Raw genomic sequence first — 14,939 nt, 5'->3', positions numbered from 1 at the left:
ATCCTCTTAAATAATCATTAATTGAATAATAATTATTAAACAGTTAAAGTAAATTACCAAAAATTTTGTACACTTCATTCATAGAATAAATAATCTGGGAAAAATACCAAATGTGGTTTGTATATACCGAAATCCGATTTTGTGTATTTAAGTATATTTAATCTTAAAAAATAGGAGAAAAATAGTATACAGAAGAGAAAAATCATAAAAAAATTTATGTAGCCTCCTAATGTGCTACAAGGTGTTCTGGTAAATATTCATAATTTTTGGATGATTAAAACTATTTTTCCTGGTTTTAGTCCATTATAAATACAAAAATCGGAGAAAAATAGGAATACATTATGAAAAATTCTGAACATATTTTGCTAAGTTTTACACATAGATTATAAGCTGCGAAAATTATTATATACTCTTTTCAAATTATCTAAAGCGGTTTTATGATTTATTGGGGCTAAACAAAAAGAAAATTCAAAACTATATTAAACAGTAACAAAAACCGATGAAATTTAATGTGGGGTCATTATTTAGCATAGGGTCGTCCAAGAATTTAACTAGGATATAGATATCAGAAAGTATTTTATATGATTTATTGCACTATTTTATTTCAATAATTATAATAATTCGAGAAAAATGAATTATTTTATGAAAATTTGTTGAACATCTCATTTTGTTGATGGGAATCTGGGAAAAATCGGATTTGGTCAGAAAATGAGTTTTAGATATTTATTTGGAAATAAATCCTTCATGAACATATTTGAAAGCTTTTAACAACATACTTTGATGGTCTAGCATCTAAGCTTGAAGATCATCACATGCATGTTTGTTTGAAGACCATTCATGAGTTTGAAATGTTCAAAAATCATTTTTGAAAGAAAACTTAGAGTGCATATGGTGATTTTCCACCAAAACTTGTAGAAAAGTGCATTTTCATGATCTTGACTTAGGTTTAGGTCCTTGGATTTCACCATTTACAACATGCATGTTGTTTTTGGGTGAAATCCTACCACCATCATCATCATCAAAACCATGAGTTTGTGTGTGTGTATGTTTATGTGTTCATGATCTTTCATTAGAATGGAGTAGAAGAAGGAGAAAATGCAATAAAACATGTAAAACTTGAAGGAAGATGAAGGAAAATCGTGTTCTACCTTAATGAACACCACTAGATGATGAAGATTTTGAGTTTGAGGTGTGTTCTTGGACTTATTTTCTAGAAAATTTCGTAGATATAGAGGGAGGAAGAGAGAAAATGTAATGGTGATGAAGAGTGTGAGAGAGAATGAGAGAAGATGAGAGAAAAGTGAGAGAGAGAAGATGGAGTATGGGAAAGTGAAAAATGAATAATGGTTTGGGGAAATGATGCATTGGAGAGAGGGGGCCGACTTTTGAGGGTATAATATCCCTCTCTCTTTCATTTTTCTTTATAAAATTTAAATATTTTATAAAAATATCAAATATTTAAAAAAATATGCAACTTAACCAAGTTTTTATGCATAAAAGTGTTGATTTTTGATTTATAAATTAAGGGTAATGTTAAGGAGTTAAATTTTATTTGCCTTAAATATATTATACCAATTTTAATTATCATAAGATAATATTACAAGGTTTATAATTATTTTTATAGAATTTTTAAGGTTAAAGTTTGTAAATATGAGTTTTTAGGGCATTTAGGGTTTTTAAGAGTTTGTAAATCTTTGGATATCAAAATTACTTGAATTTTGAGACTTCAAACTATTTTAGAGTTTCGTAACTCTTATTCAAATTAGAAATATTGTTTGTAATTTATTTTTTTTATTGGTTTATTGGCAATCTATGTAGTGATTCTGAGATTCAAACGAAATTGAGGAAATCAAGTATACTAGTCCTAGTTTCAACTTTGACTTAAGTTTCTATGAGACTCTGACCTAACTTTTACTACTAGGTCAAGTGCATGTTGTGTGTACATGATTCATGAAATGGTGTTCGAGTCAAAGAGTGACCCAAATATCGATAGTCACTACAGTTAAGTAGTAGTAGAATTCACATATCAATGTGAAATCTAAGTACACCATCCATTGTTTCTATCTGTTTCCAAGTTTCTACTAGGTTATAATTTAGCTTCTAGTTACTAAGTCTAGTATGTGTAGTTCCTATTTTTGCAACTAAGTTTAGTCAAATCTAGAACCGAGTCGAATTTTGATGGTTGTCACAACAGACAACACCTGCGACAAATACTAGAGACTCTAAGAGCCGAGAAGCTTTATGCTAAGTTTTCAAAGTGAGAATTTTGGCTTCGAGAAGTGGGATTCCTTGGCCACATAATTAGCGAGAAAGGGATACATGTGGATCCCTAAAAAATAAAAGCATTCAAAAACTGGTCAGCACCTGCAATGCCGACAGAAATCCGACAATTCCTAGGGTTCGCCGGCTACTACCGAAGGTTCATACATAACTTCTCCAAAATTGCCAAACCCCTCACCACCTTGACTCAGAAAGGCGTGGTATTCAAGTGGGAAGATAAACAAGAAGCCGCTTTCCAAACGTTAAAACAAGCCCTATGCAGCGCACTGGTTTTGTCTCTTCCAGAAGGAACCGATGACTTCGTGGTATATTGTGATGCCTCAAAACAAGGCCTCAGATGCGTGCTCATGCAGAGAGGGAAGGTCATCGCTTACGCATCAAGGAAACTTAAGACCCACGAAGTTAATTATACTACCCATGACCTTGAGCTGGGAGCAGTAGTGTTCGCGAGCAGTAGTGTTCGCCCTAAAGATCTGGAGGCACTACCTCTACGGCACAAAGTGCACTATCTTCACTGATCACAAGAGTCTTCAGCATATTCTCAATCAAAAAGAACTTAACATGCGGCAAAGAAGATGGGTAGAGCTGCTAAATGACTACGAGTGTGAAATTCGCTACCACCCAGGAAAGGCCAATGTAGTGGCCGATGCTCTAAGCAAGAAGGAATATTCGGGCCGCCGAGTAAAATCTTTAACCATAACCATCCATTCCCACCTGGCCACGCAAATCAAGGATGCTCAGCTAGAAGCCTTGAAACTAGAAAATGTGGCAAACGAGGCATTAAGGGGGATGGATAAGAACTTGGAAGTCAAGGATGATGGAGCTCGTTATCTCATGAACCGAATCTAGACACCGAAGTTCGGTGGGTTCCGAGACATCGTCATGAATGAAGCACACAAGACTCGATACTCCATTCATCATGGGTCAGATAAGATGTATCTAGACCTCAAAAAGTTATACTGGTGGCCAAACATGAAAGCCGAGATTGCAACTTATGTGGGCAAGTGTCTGACTTGCGCCAAGGTCAAGGTGGAGTACCAGAAACCCTCAGGACTACTACAACAGACTGATATACCTGGGTGGAAGTGGGAACGGATAACCATGGACTTCATAACCAAGCTGCCTAAGACGTCAGGTGGGTTTGATACCATATGGGTAATCGTAGACAGATTAACCAAGTCCGCGCACTTCCTGCCAATAAAGGAAACCGACAAGATGGAGAAGTTAACCAGGACGTACATCAAGGAGATTGTACGACTGCATGGTGTACCGATATCTATTATCTCTGACCGAGATAGTAGATTCACCTCGCGATTTTGGCAGTCTCTACAAAAATCTCTAGGAACTAGGCTTGACATGAGTACGGCCTACCACCCACAAACCGACGGGCAGAGTGAGCGAACCATACAGACATTAGAAGACATGTTGAGATCCTGTGTGATAGACTTTGGTAAGGCATGGGATACCCATTTACCGCTGATTGAATTCTCCTACAATAACAGCTATCACACTAGCATTAAAGTCGCTCCATTTGAATCTCTCTATGGTCGCAAGTGTAGATCACCCATGTGTTGGGCCGAAGTGGGGGATACACAGCTAGCTAGGGGGCAAGTCCCTAACAACACCCTCACTGGTCCTGAAATCATAAGGGAAACCACAGAAAAGATTGTTTGAATTCGGGAAAGGCTGAAGGAATCCCGAGATCGGCAAAAGAGTTACGCGGATAAGCGACGCAAACCTTTGGAATTCCAGGTCGGTGATCGAGTACTACTAAAAGTTTCCCCTTGGAAAGGAATGATATGATTTGGTAAACGTGGGAAACTAAATCCAAGGTACATCGGTCCATTCGAGATCCTTGCCAGGATTGGACCAGTGGCATACAAACTCCGATTACCACAAGAACTTAATAACGTACACCCTACGTTCCACGTATCCAATTTGAAGAAGTGTCTGTCTGACGAGACACTCGTAATACCTCTCGACGAAATCGACGTTAACGAAAACCTCCACTTCATGGAAGAACTAGTCGAAATCATGGGTCGGGAGATCAAGAGAACGAAACAAAGTCGTATTCCCATTGTGAAGGCCCGTTGGAACACGAAACGAAACAAAGTCGTATTCCTATTGTCAACAAGTCGAACCGATCGACTCGATTAACCCTTGTGTATTAGGGTTCATGTTATGTAATTACTATTCAATGTGCTATTTTAATGAGGAAACATCATTTGGAAAATTTGTGTGTTTAATTTTTCGTAGCCTTAACAATGCTAAACATAGAACCAAAGTGATAACACGCCATTTCACACTCATCGGGAGTGTGTACGACACTAAATCGTGGCTTACTGGGGTTTACGGACCTTGCGGTGCGAATCCGGACACTCAAAAATATCACAAACGAAACCTCTCTCAATTGTTTTCACTCTGTCTCTCTCTATTTTTAATCTCTCCCAAAAATTCCCGAAACTTTTTACAGTCATTCGGGCCATCCCGACCCTTAACCGGGTCAAAAACGGCTTGAAACGGGGTAAAAACGCGAAAAACAGCCTTGAGGAGCCGAAACTCCTCTTAGAGGCCGAAACCTCTTAGAGACCGAAACCCTAAGCAGCCGAGACCGAGCCTCGCTGCCCCAGCCGCGACCGAGACCGAGACCGAGCCTTCTCCCTTCCCACCTTCGCACCTTTAGTTCTTTTCTCCTTCCCCTCTAGGTCTTTCTCCACTTTCGGTCCCATAGAGCAACCGAACTTCGACCTCAGTTCTAAGCTCCTGAGGAGCCGAACCTTCGCAATTTCGGCCAGAAATTCGTGTTTTTGCCATTTTTGCCCGATTTTCATTATTTTAACGCGGGATTTTCTCCAAAAATCATATTTTAACATATAAGACCCTAAATAATTATAATCTAAACATATTTTTATGAAAATCTTTATTAAAGGAATAAAATCTAGTAGGTGAATAATTGAGGTGGAGTGTTGACTTTGCTTTACCTTATGACACAAGCAACCACCCTCACACCCACTCTATGACCAGCCACACCTCCCCACCTTACCTAGGTCACTTCAATGTCCTTTCCACTCAATTTCAGCCTCTCCCACGTTCAAAGAGCTGGAACAACCCATCCTCTTTCCTCACTTCACTCATTTGCTCTCATTTCACCAAAGATCCAACTCCACTTTTCTCTCAAACTTTCTCTCTTAAATTCGAGATTTCCAAGGCTGATCATCAAATATTCTTCCACTATTGGTAAGTATAATTCATCCTCCTTGTGATAATTACACTTCAAGTGTTCTTGAGTTGAACACTTCTCTTCTTCAACCTTCACCCACTGAAATCACTCAAGGTGAGTTCATACCCCTACATTTTCATGTTTTCTCAAGTTTTTAGGGGGGGGGGGATACAAGTTAAAACACCAAGAACATAACTAAACTTTTCTAACAGCTTTCATCAGAAAAGTTGGACTCAATTCAGGGACTGTTTTGGACAACTTAAACATTTTAGTTGTTAAAACTGTAATAGGTGAAAATAGTTCAAGTTCTTAGATTTAAAATGACTACTTGCACATCTCCATACGATTTTTCTACAATTTATGGTGATTTTTACAAAACTGTCTATCATCTCAAACATCAATCCGGACCAGTCTGTGATTATGGACTTATTCACACAAGTTATCAACAGAAAAATACTATCAATTTCATTTCACCTTGTAACATGTTGAGCAAGGTGTATATCTTTATGTGATTATATGTTATTGCAATATATGACAATATTGTCTAGGTATGTAGACATACATCAGTTAACAAATGGGTTTTTCTAGACAAAGCATAGAAATAACAAATTGTTATAATCAAAGTACATCTATTACATACAAACATTTGAATAAACTATGTTAAGTATAGTTTATGTACATCACCACTTTTACCCTTGTTTTGATAAACTATAATAGGTATAGTTTATGATACATCACGTAACACATTCATACAAAAAGGGTACATTTATACAAAAAGGTTTTACATTCACGGACACCACACGTAAGCTTGTTAACTTAAATTGTGAGACATTCTCTCCCCGTACGTCCGAGTGCGGGATCTAAATTCCTGGTAGCTATATCCAGAGTCTCTTGTAGGGAGAACGTGATAGTTGTATATAGATCTATATTGGGTTAGACACCCCACACCTGAGCTGCATGCAACAGCTAGACCGGCAGGTCTGTGGTGACAAATGTCATATCAGTTTCGCGACGCCTGAGAAACGTCGTGGCAGGTTCATTCAGTCATAGTATGGTTATAGCGACTCACTTAGGAAGTTAACAACTCATAAAGTTTACGGGAATTTTCATAATAAAAAAAGGTTTTATGCCGATTTAAAACCACGGTTATATCATTAAGTATGGAAAATACTTGTTTATTCTTGGTTCTAGGATTTAGGACCACATAACCTTATAAAGGAAAATATTGGATTTTTCTGGAACAAACACTACTTTTACAAGAAAAATCTTTTCATAAACCGTCTACAAATGCTTATGAACTCACCAACCTTTGTGTTGACACTTTTTCAAATAACTTGTATTCTCAGGAAATCACTAAACAGGAAATCAAGTGCATTTTGAGGATGGGACGTTAAGGCGTCAACATTTCATATTTTGTCAACATATTGTAATTGATTTTGAAACATGTAATTCATACAATGGTGTAACTCTTTCAATTATATATATGTTGGTTGTGTTTACTTTCATCACTATTGCCATTATTGTTATGATACTATACATGAAGTCCTCCACCCCCGGACGTTTCCGCCATCCTTGGTTTGGGGGTGTGACAGGCTCGAGAACAGAGCCAGGCGTCGGTTGCCAACCAATGGCATCGACGGCTCACCCGGAGATACTCTCAACATAAATTTCTCACGTGAAGACCAGCGAGCGCCCGACTGGGACCCCACATACCTAATCATAATCCCCGCCCTCATCCAAAAAAATCAGATCTGGCGAGCCCTGGTCGACGGAGGTAGCAGCACTGAATTCCTCCACGAGCACTATTTTGAACAACTCCTGTTATCCTGGAAGAAGAACCTAAAACCACCAACCCGATCCCCACTCGTAGGCTTCACAAGACACAAGTTATGGCCGCTTGGGGCCATAAACCTCCCATTGACACTACTTAGCCATGATGGAAAGGAAAGGGTAACAAAGATAATCGAGTTCTCAGTAGTTAAACACAGGTTAGACGATGATATGATCCTTGGGCGACCGTACCTCTTCCGGCTATAGACTATCCCATCAAGAATACATGGTACAATAAAGTTCAGAACAACCAGCAACTCAACAACAGTAACAGCCCTAAACACACATGCAAAACCACTTCGGACAATCGCCGCTTGGGCTACCGTGCACATCCCAAGAAAGCGACGCACAACAATAATTACCCCCTATACAGTCAAGCGCAAAAAGACAAATACCCACACCCATGACAGGAGGAAAGGACACCAACCCCAAACAAATATCTTGGGGGAGAAGGGCGCGATAGCAAAAGTATTACCACGCCGGAAACATCGAGGATTGTAAGCATGACACCAAGCGAGGCTGGATTTCACTGAGCATACCCACACACCTTTTCACAACAAGGGCATAGAGCATGGAAAAGGAGGAAATGATGAAACACAACCAAGGAACCGCCAGTGCTGAAGCAGCGAGGGTAGACAACTGCCCCAAAAAAAAAAGACGTGGACAGAAGACTCACTACAACTCTAAGAGTTCGCAACTGGTAAAGGCTTCCCCCAGGACGACATCTAGTCAATAACCTCACAAAAACAACAGCCAACAACGAAAAAGTAATATAGAAGGAGGTAAAACCGCCCAAAGGTGATAACCAGGAAACCAAGGCTGGAGAATGGAGGAAATTGAAAATCGTCTTCCAAAAGACGACCATCCTAGAAACAGCCAATCACGGCTTGCACACGAACAATAACGTTGAAGAGCTCATAGGTACGAGCCGTCGAAGGATACAAACTAAGAAATACTAAGAAGAAGAATTTGTCCCGATGACCGGGGAGCCTTGGAGCCCAAGCCAGTAGCCTTAGCTTGGGGGAATTAAGGGAAGGGGCCAAGTGATCAAACTCCTAACGGATAATCACGCCCCAACTAGACAGTCCAAGAGTTAGACCTAGAGTATCCAAAACTATCAGACTCACAATACTTATCTAACAATGTAGATGTCTTTGTGACAACCCGAAATTTTCACTTGTACAAACCCTACAGTAAAGCACTTTAAATAAAAGTCAAATACATTTCTGATAATTGGTAGCCAGTTTAAAGTTCGTTTCGGGTGTTTTTAGTATTTATTCTTCAAACGAACGCATGAAAGGAAGTACTTTCTCGGGTCTTGGAATAGCAAACCCACACTTAGCACCCTAATAAGGAGTTCACGGCCAAACTTTTGGAGTTTGGGCCGTAAACTCCCTTGTGGCCATAAACTCATTCTTAAGGCATGAGTTTACTCTTCATTCTTTCACTTTCCAACTTCTAACTCAAGAACTTCCAAGTTTCCTCTTAAGTATCATAACCCATTTCTTCCAAATCTTCCAAAATGTAAGTGATTTCTTTGTTTGATTTTTGTTTATAACCTTTCATCTAGTTGTTATACTCCATTTCATCCATGAATTCTTCATGTTTACTTAGATCTTCAAGTGTTCTTCAAAACACCAAGAACACACACTAGTGTTCTTGGGCCTTAAACACCCAATCAAGCTTCTATATTGTAAGTACACTTATCCTAGCTTGTTATACACTTGAAATGAACTTTTTTACACCTAGAAAACACAATGAATCACAAGATCAAAGGTGTTTACGGCCAAGGAATGTTCTTGGGCCGTAAACCCTAATAGTTGGGACAAAATGAGCCCTAGTCCCTTCCTTAGCCTTGGATACTAGTCAATATCACTTCCTTGAAGTGTTTAGGACCTTAAACATCAAAAAGACCATGAAACCATAGAGTTTATGGCTGTAAACCCATGAGGAATGGTCCATGGGCCATAAACTCCATAAAGGGGAGATATTAAACCACTAATGACTTCCTAAGGCTTAGACTTGAAGTAAGGATGCTTCTTTATGACTTAGAGGGCCTCAAAACACAAAATGGTACCAACTACCATGAGTTTACGGTCGTAAACTCATGGGGGAAATGACCATATGCCGTAAACTCCTTAAGGAGTGGTCCTTGGGCCATAAACTCAAATGTAATGCCATACAACCTTTAGATGCAACCCTAATGTACTTATAGCACTTGAATGAAAGTGTTATCCATGTTTTAGGGTGTCTTTACTTGATTAATTAGTTGTTAAATGACTAATTGGATACATGTAGGTGTTATTATATGTTAATTAGGATCCGTGTGTGTTTTCAAGTCTTCACTTGACACTTAGCATCCTATATCATCCGTTCATCCAAACCACTCACTACAGGTGAGTTCATACCCCTTAATTAACCTTTATTATGTTTTTAAATGCTTTTATGGGGGGATACAAGTTGAATTATATTAGTTATTACATCAATCACATGTGATTAATAACTAGCATACAAATGGATTTACTATGCTTTAAATTGTCTTGTCAACAAAACTACTTCAAAATGATTTCCAAACACTTTTACATGTTAAACTCGTTATAAAACTTAGTTCTAGTTTCCTAATCTTTACTTTCAAAACTCTTTAAACTTATATAATGTCAAATCATGTCCATTACATATATGGTTATATAAGTAAGGTTTGAAGGACTTAGGACTGATAGTACGCTCTATTTCTTGTTCCTTGTTTGGTTGTGGACTTAGAGTCCCCTATTGTTTTTCTGAGTGTCGTTTGATCCTTAGTTATATATCATGTGTATATGTATAGACACAAAAGCTTGCTGTCTTATTTCAATACACTCAGCTATACAAACGATCTTACTAGTAAACTATAATAGGTATAGTTTGGTGATATACTGCTTACTACTTCTAGTACAATGTAACATACAATGAGTCAGTTCATATATGAGTCAATACATACTGTAAACAATACACTACATTATACAACTGAACATACTACAATGAGAGTCATAGAGAACATACACTAACGCATACTATTCATACACACTATATATTACACTAGAGAACTCACTATGATGAGGATCAAGAAAGACATACACTACACTATTACATACACTATATACACACTATGCAATAAATGCGAGGCACTACTTCGGGGCACGACATCTCTGTCATGGCTCGTCTTGTATCCAGAGTCTCCTGAAGGGAGAGAGTGAATTCGTGTATAGATCTATGTTGGACTGACCGTCCTACACCTTGCTGCTAACTACAGTGGGACCTGCAAGTCTTCGGGTGATGAATGTCATAACATCTCGACGTCTTCGAGCGTCGTGTTTCACTAGGTCGATCAAGTATGGTTACAATTACATCACATTATAACATAATTAACAATTGGATTAAGGTAGTTAGTACAATAATAATTATAATATTATTACACTACAGTGCTTCATTATTTTCTCATTACATCTAACTTGTGATCTCTTCACGTGAAAGGTAATGTAAAACTATATTTTACTAATGATAGTCACGTTTGGGAAAAATACTCACTTTTACAATGAACATACATACAATACACTTGATGCCTTAGTAGAAGGCTGCTTTTACACTAATAGGAAATATAGGATTTTCTAAGTGATACAAACATTATACGAACTTTTACACTCAAGCTCTTACAAACATTTTTTATACAAAGCATGACACTAAATTACTTATGGACTCACCAGCTTTAATGCTGATAAACTCTTTCAAAATAACTTGTATTCTCAAGTCATCAGTAGACAGGTACCGGTGCCGGCTTTTGAGAAGATGGAGCATTTACAAGACTCATCTTTTATTTTGATTCATATTTTTGGTGTCTATAACTATATAGAACACACTTGTATTAAAATACATTATTAATGAAATGGATGATGTTGTTTGCTTGTTTACTATATTTATGTGTTGTGATGCTACACATGACGTCCTCCGCCCCAGAACGATTCCACCGTTCTTGGTTTTGGGGTGTGACAGTCTTCAAGACACCAAAACATATGCAATGAAAAGACAATTTGAAACGAACGAGTATTGACATACTTTCGTACAAATGGAAAATAAAGACAGACTAATCATCTATGCCACCCAATAAAACCATTGAGAAAAACATAATCATAGGCCTCAAGGGATCATCACTTCTCCCTAGTAAACAAGTTAACGAGGTCAAGAGAGCCGCAGCTCCTGATCACGACAAGTAAGTGTTGGGTTTTGAGCATTCTAACACTCCTATGGTGTACATGCAACCCTAGAAACCTTGGATCTATGTTTCCTCTAAAATAAATGCAAATTTGATTTCCAAGGTTTACAACCTAACTAGCTGATGGGTTTATGCATAAGAACAATCCTATATGCTCATACAAACCCTAATGCTTGGATCTAGGTTTCTCTATTGTACATGCACTGAATCCAAGACTTGCAAACCCTAATCTAGCATACATAATTTCGAAATTAGCTAATTACATCAGATCTAGATGTTTACCTCTTCAAATAGTAGCTTGAATCTTCTTCTCTTGAGCCTAGAGTCACAATCGTAACTCCTCTGATGAGTCACAAACACCACAAGCAAGAAGGCAACTTTTGGAGAGGAGGGAGGATGCTAATTTTCGGCCCTAGGGTTTCTCTTGGAAGCAAGTGGCCAAAAATTGGAGCCTTGGGGTCTAATTTATAGTGCAGGCTGCTAGGGTTTCAGTCTAAACCCTAATGGACAACTTAGCCACCAAGCAGCCTAAGGAACCTTCTGGAATAAGGCCCTTGGACGAAAATATGATGATCCCTCATCATAATTTCGTCCCCCCTTAGTCCATTAGGTTTCCTAGCCCAAAACTTAACTATCACACATTTGACAATTTATGCCCCTTTATTTAATTAATCTCTTTTAGTCACCAAATTAATTCCTAATTAATTTATGACCAATACTAATTAAATAAATATGATTTCTCCTTTAATATATTATTCTTATAATATATTAATAAACCATAATATCCTCTCTCTCCTCAAATTACCTTGTCAAGTTGCTTTGGTGAAGGCAAGCCAAAATGACCATGGACAACCAGGTCAAGTACATACCAAATATAGTTACGGACTTAGACACTAATCCAACACTAGCATGTTATGGGGTATTTGTAATATAAAAATTTAAGTAGAATAACATACCTTTCTTTTGTGGTTGATTGCTTGGAGTTTTAGAGCCTAGCACCAATAGTGTGGATGCCTCAAGTGGTGTCACAAATCACCCAAAACAACTTGGAAATACTTGATAGAATATGATGCTTTCTCAAATCGGCCCACCCTTGTTTCTCACACACACTAGTGCTAATTCTAGAGCCAAGGACCTCTTTATATACTATGGAGGATTAGGGTTACACCCTAATACCCATGCCTCTTCATTTACCTAGGATCCATGGGTTAAAAGCTCCATGGACTATCCATGGACTTCCATATACTCTTAGCCCATTCCATATATATGCAAGAGTCCATATTTAGTTAGCTTCTTTTGATCATTAAATTAATTCCAAAAATTAATTCTTGATCAACATTAATTAAATAATATGATTTCATATTAATATATTATAACTTATAATATATTAATATATCATAAACATCTTATTCTCAAAAATATATCCATACAAATTGTTAGGTAAAGTGCAACCCAAATGGACCATGCCGGGTCGGGTCAAGTTCATACCAAATATAGTTACGGACTTAGACACCTTATCCAACAGTAAGAAGCCTTAAAGGTGTTGGATAAGGTGTCTAAGTCCATGACTTATTTGGTATATACTTGACCCGATCGGCATGGTCCATTTGGGTTGCCTCTCACCCGAACTATTTATGGATAATTTTATGAGAGTTATACACATATGTTTGTTAATATATTATAAGTTATAATATATTAATATGAAGTTATGTTATTTAATTAGTCTTAGTCTTAAATTAATTATGAATTAATTTAGAGATTAAAAGGAAGACTAATTAGATTATGGGCTATTGGTTTTATATGGTGTGGGCTAACACTCATTTGTTAATGGGCTAGGCTTATATGGAAGTCCATGGAGGATCCATGGAGCTTTTAACCCATGGATCCTTGGAAAGGAAAGGTCATGGGTTATTAGGGTTTCACCCTAACCATGCACACTATATAAGCATGCTTATGGAGCATGAAATGGCAACTAGTGAACTAGTGTGTGTGTGCTTGTGTGTGGCCGAAAATACAAGTGTGTATTCTCTCTCAAAGTTTTCCAAGAGTTTGTGGTGTTTTGTGATTCCATTTGAGGCATTCACACTATTGGTGCTTGGCCCTCAAACTCCTTAAGAACCAAACTCATCAAAAAGGTATATAATCTCTTCTAACTCTTTTATGTTGAAATGTTCCCCATGCCATGTTAGATAGGTTATGAACCTTGGAAAATTATTATTTTGCATGTATTTAGACAAACATAGATCCAAGGTTTATTAGGGTTGCATGCACACTTAGGAAGTGTTAGATTGCTCAAAACCCAACAGTGGTATCAGAGCCTAGGCTTGTTTTCTTGAATACTTGATGCAAATTGCTAAAAATCGAAGATTTTATGCTGTCTGCACAGCTGACTCGTCGAGTCCATGAAGGGACTCGACGAGTCCAAGGCAAAACTCATCCAACTCGGCAAGTTGGTTCATGCACTCGACGAGTTGGACCCCCAGACAGCATATCTTCGAGTTTTGGTGCTGGAATTGGTCTAGAATCATTACATTAAACTGTTTTGGACTCATAAAACCTGTTTTTGATGTGGTGATGATGATGGTGGACCAATTTCAAAGTTACAATCAAAATTTCAAGTTTATATGTGTTCATATGATTATTGAAATTGTTGATGTGGATGTTCATGTTCATATGAGTTTTGTTAGATCATAGGAATTATTTGCAAATTGTTTGTTAGTTAATTCTTGATCTTAATGCGTTTTAATGGAATTCATAATTTGTCCTCAAGTTATGGAATTCCAAAAGTTTTTTCTTTTAAATGTTTTTTTAAGAAGTCATAAGTTACACTTTAGAAGAGTTTTTCTAATAAATGCTTTTATGGACTTCATAACTTGTCCTCAAGTTATGGATTTCCAAGAGACTCTTCATTAAAAGTATTAAACACTTAATTAAAACTCATAAGTTATGAATATCCAAAAGTTTATGAATTGTTCAAAACTTGCCCTCAAGTTTTGGAACTTGTAAAGTCTCACACAACTATAATTCCACATCCTAGAGTTTTAAAAGTTAAAATTCAACACTTATACTATTTATAACATTAATGGTTAATTATTATATATATATATAAGAACAAGTCGTTTTACCGTTAGTAGGCCTCATTCACGAAGCCGGTCTATAAGGTGGGTATAAAGTTGTTGCCTATAAAATGGCAACTTAATGGGTGTCCACTCTCACCCACCACTTGCTTGATCGGTGGAGGGTCGTTAGCTGAACGGGTAGGATAATGACTTTAAATTCTCATTAAAAGTATAATGATTATTATAAAGTAACTAAATGTTTTATTTAATTCCCAATCTTAGTTACTTTAGGAAAAATGTGAAT

Source organism: Lactuca serriola, chromosome 3 (genome assembly GCF_051521515.1).
Source record: "Lactuca serriola cultivar US96UC23 chromosome 3, Lser_US96UC23_V15, whole genome shotgun sequence".
NCBI classification, from domain to species: Eukaryota; Viridiplantae; Streptophyta; class Magnoliopsida; order Asterales; family Asteraceae; genus Lactuca; species Lactuca serriola.
Note: the sequence above shows the minus strand (reverse complement) of the source record.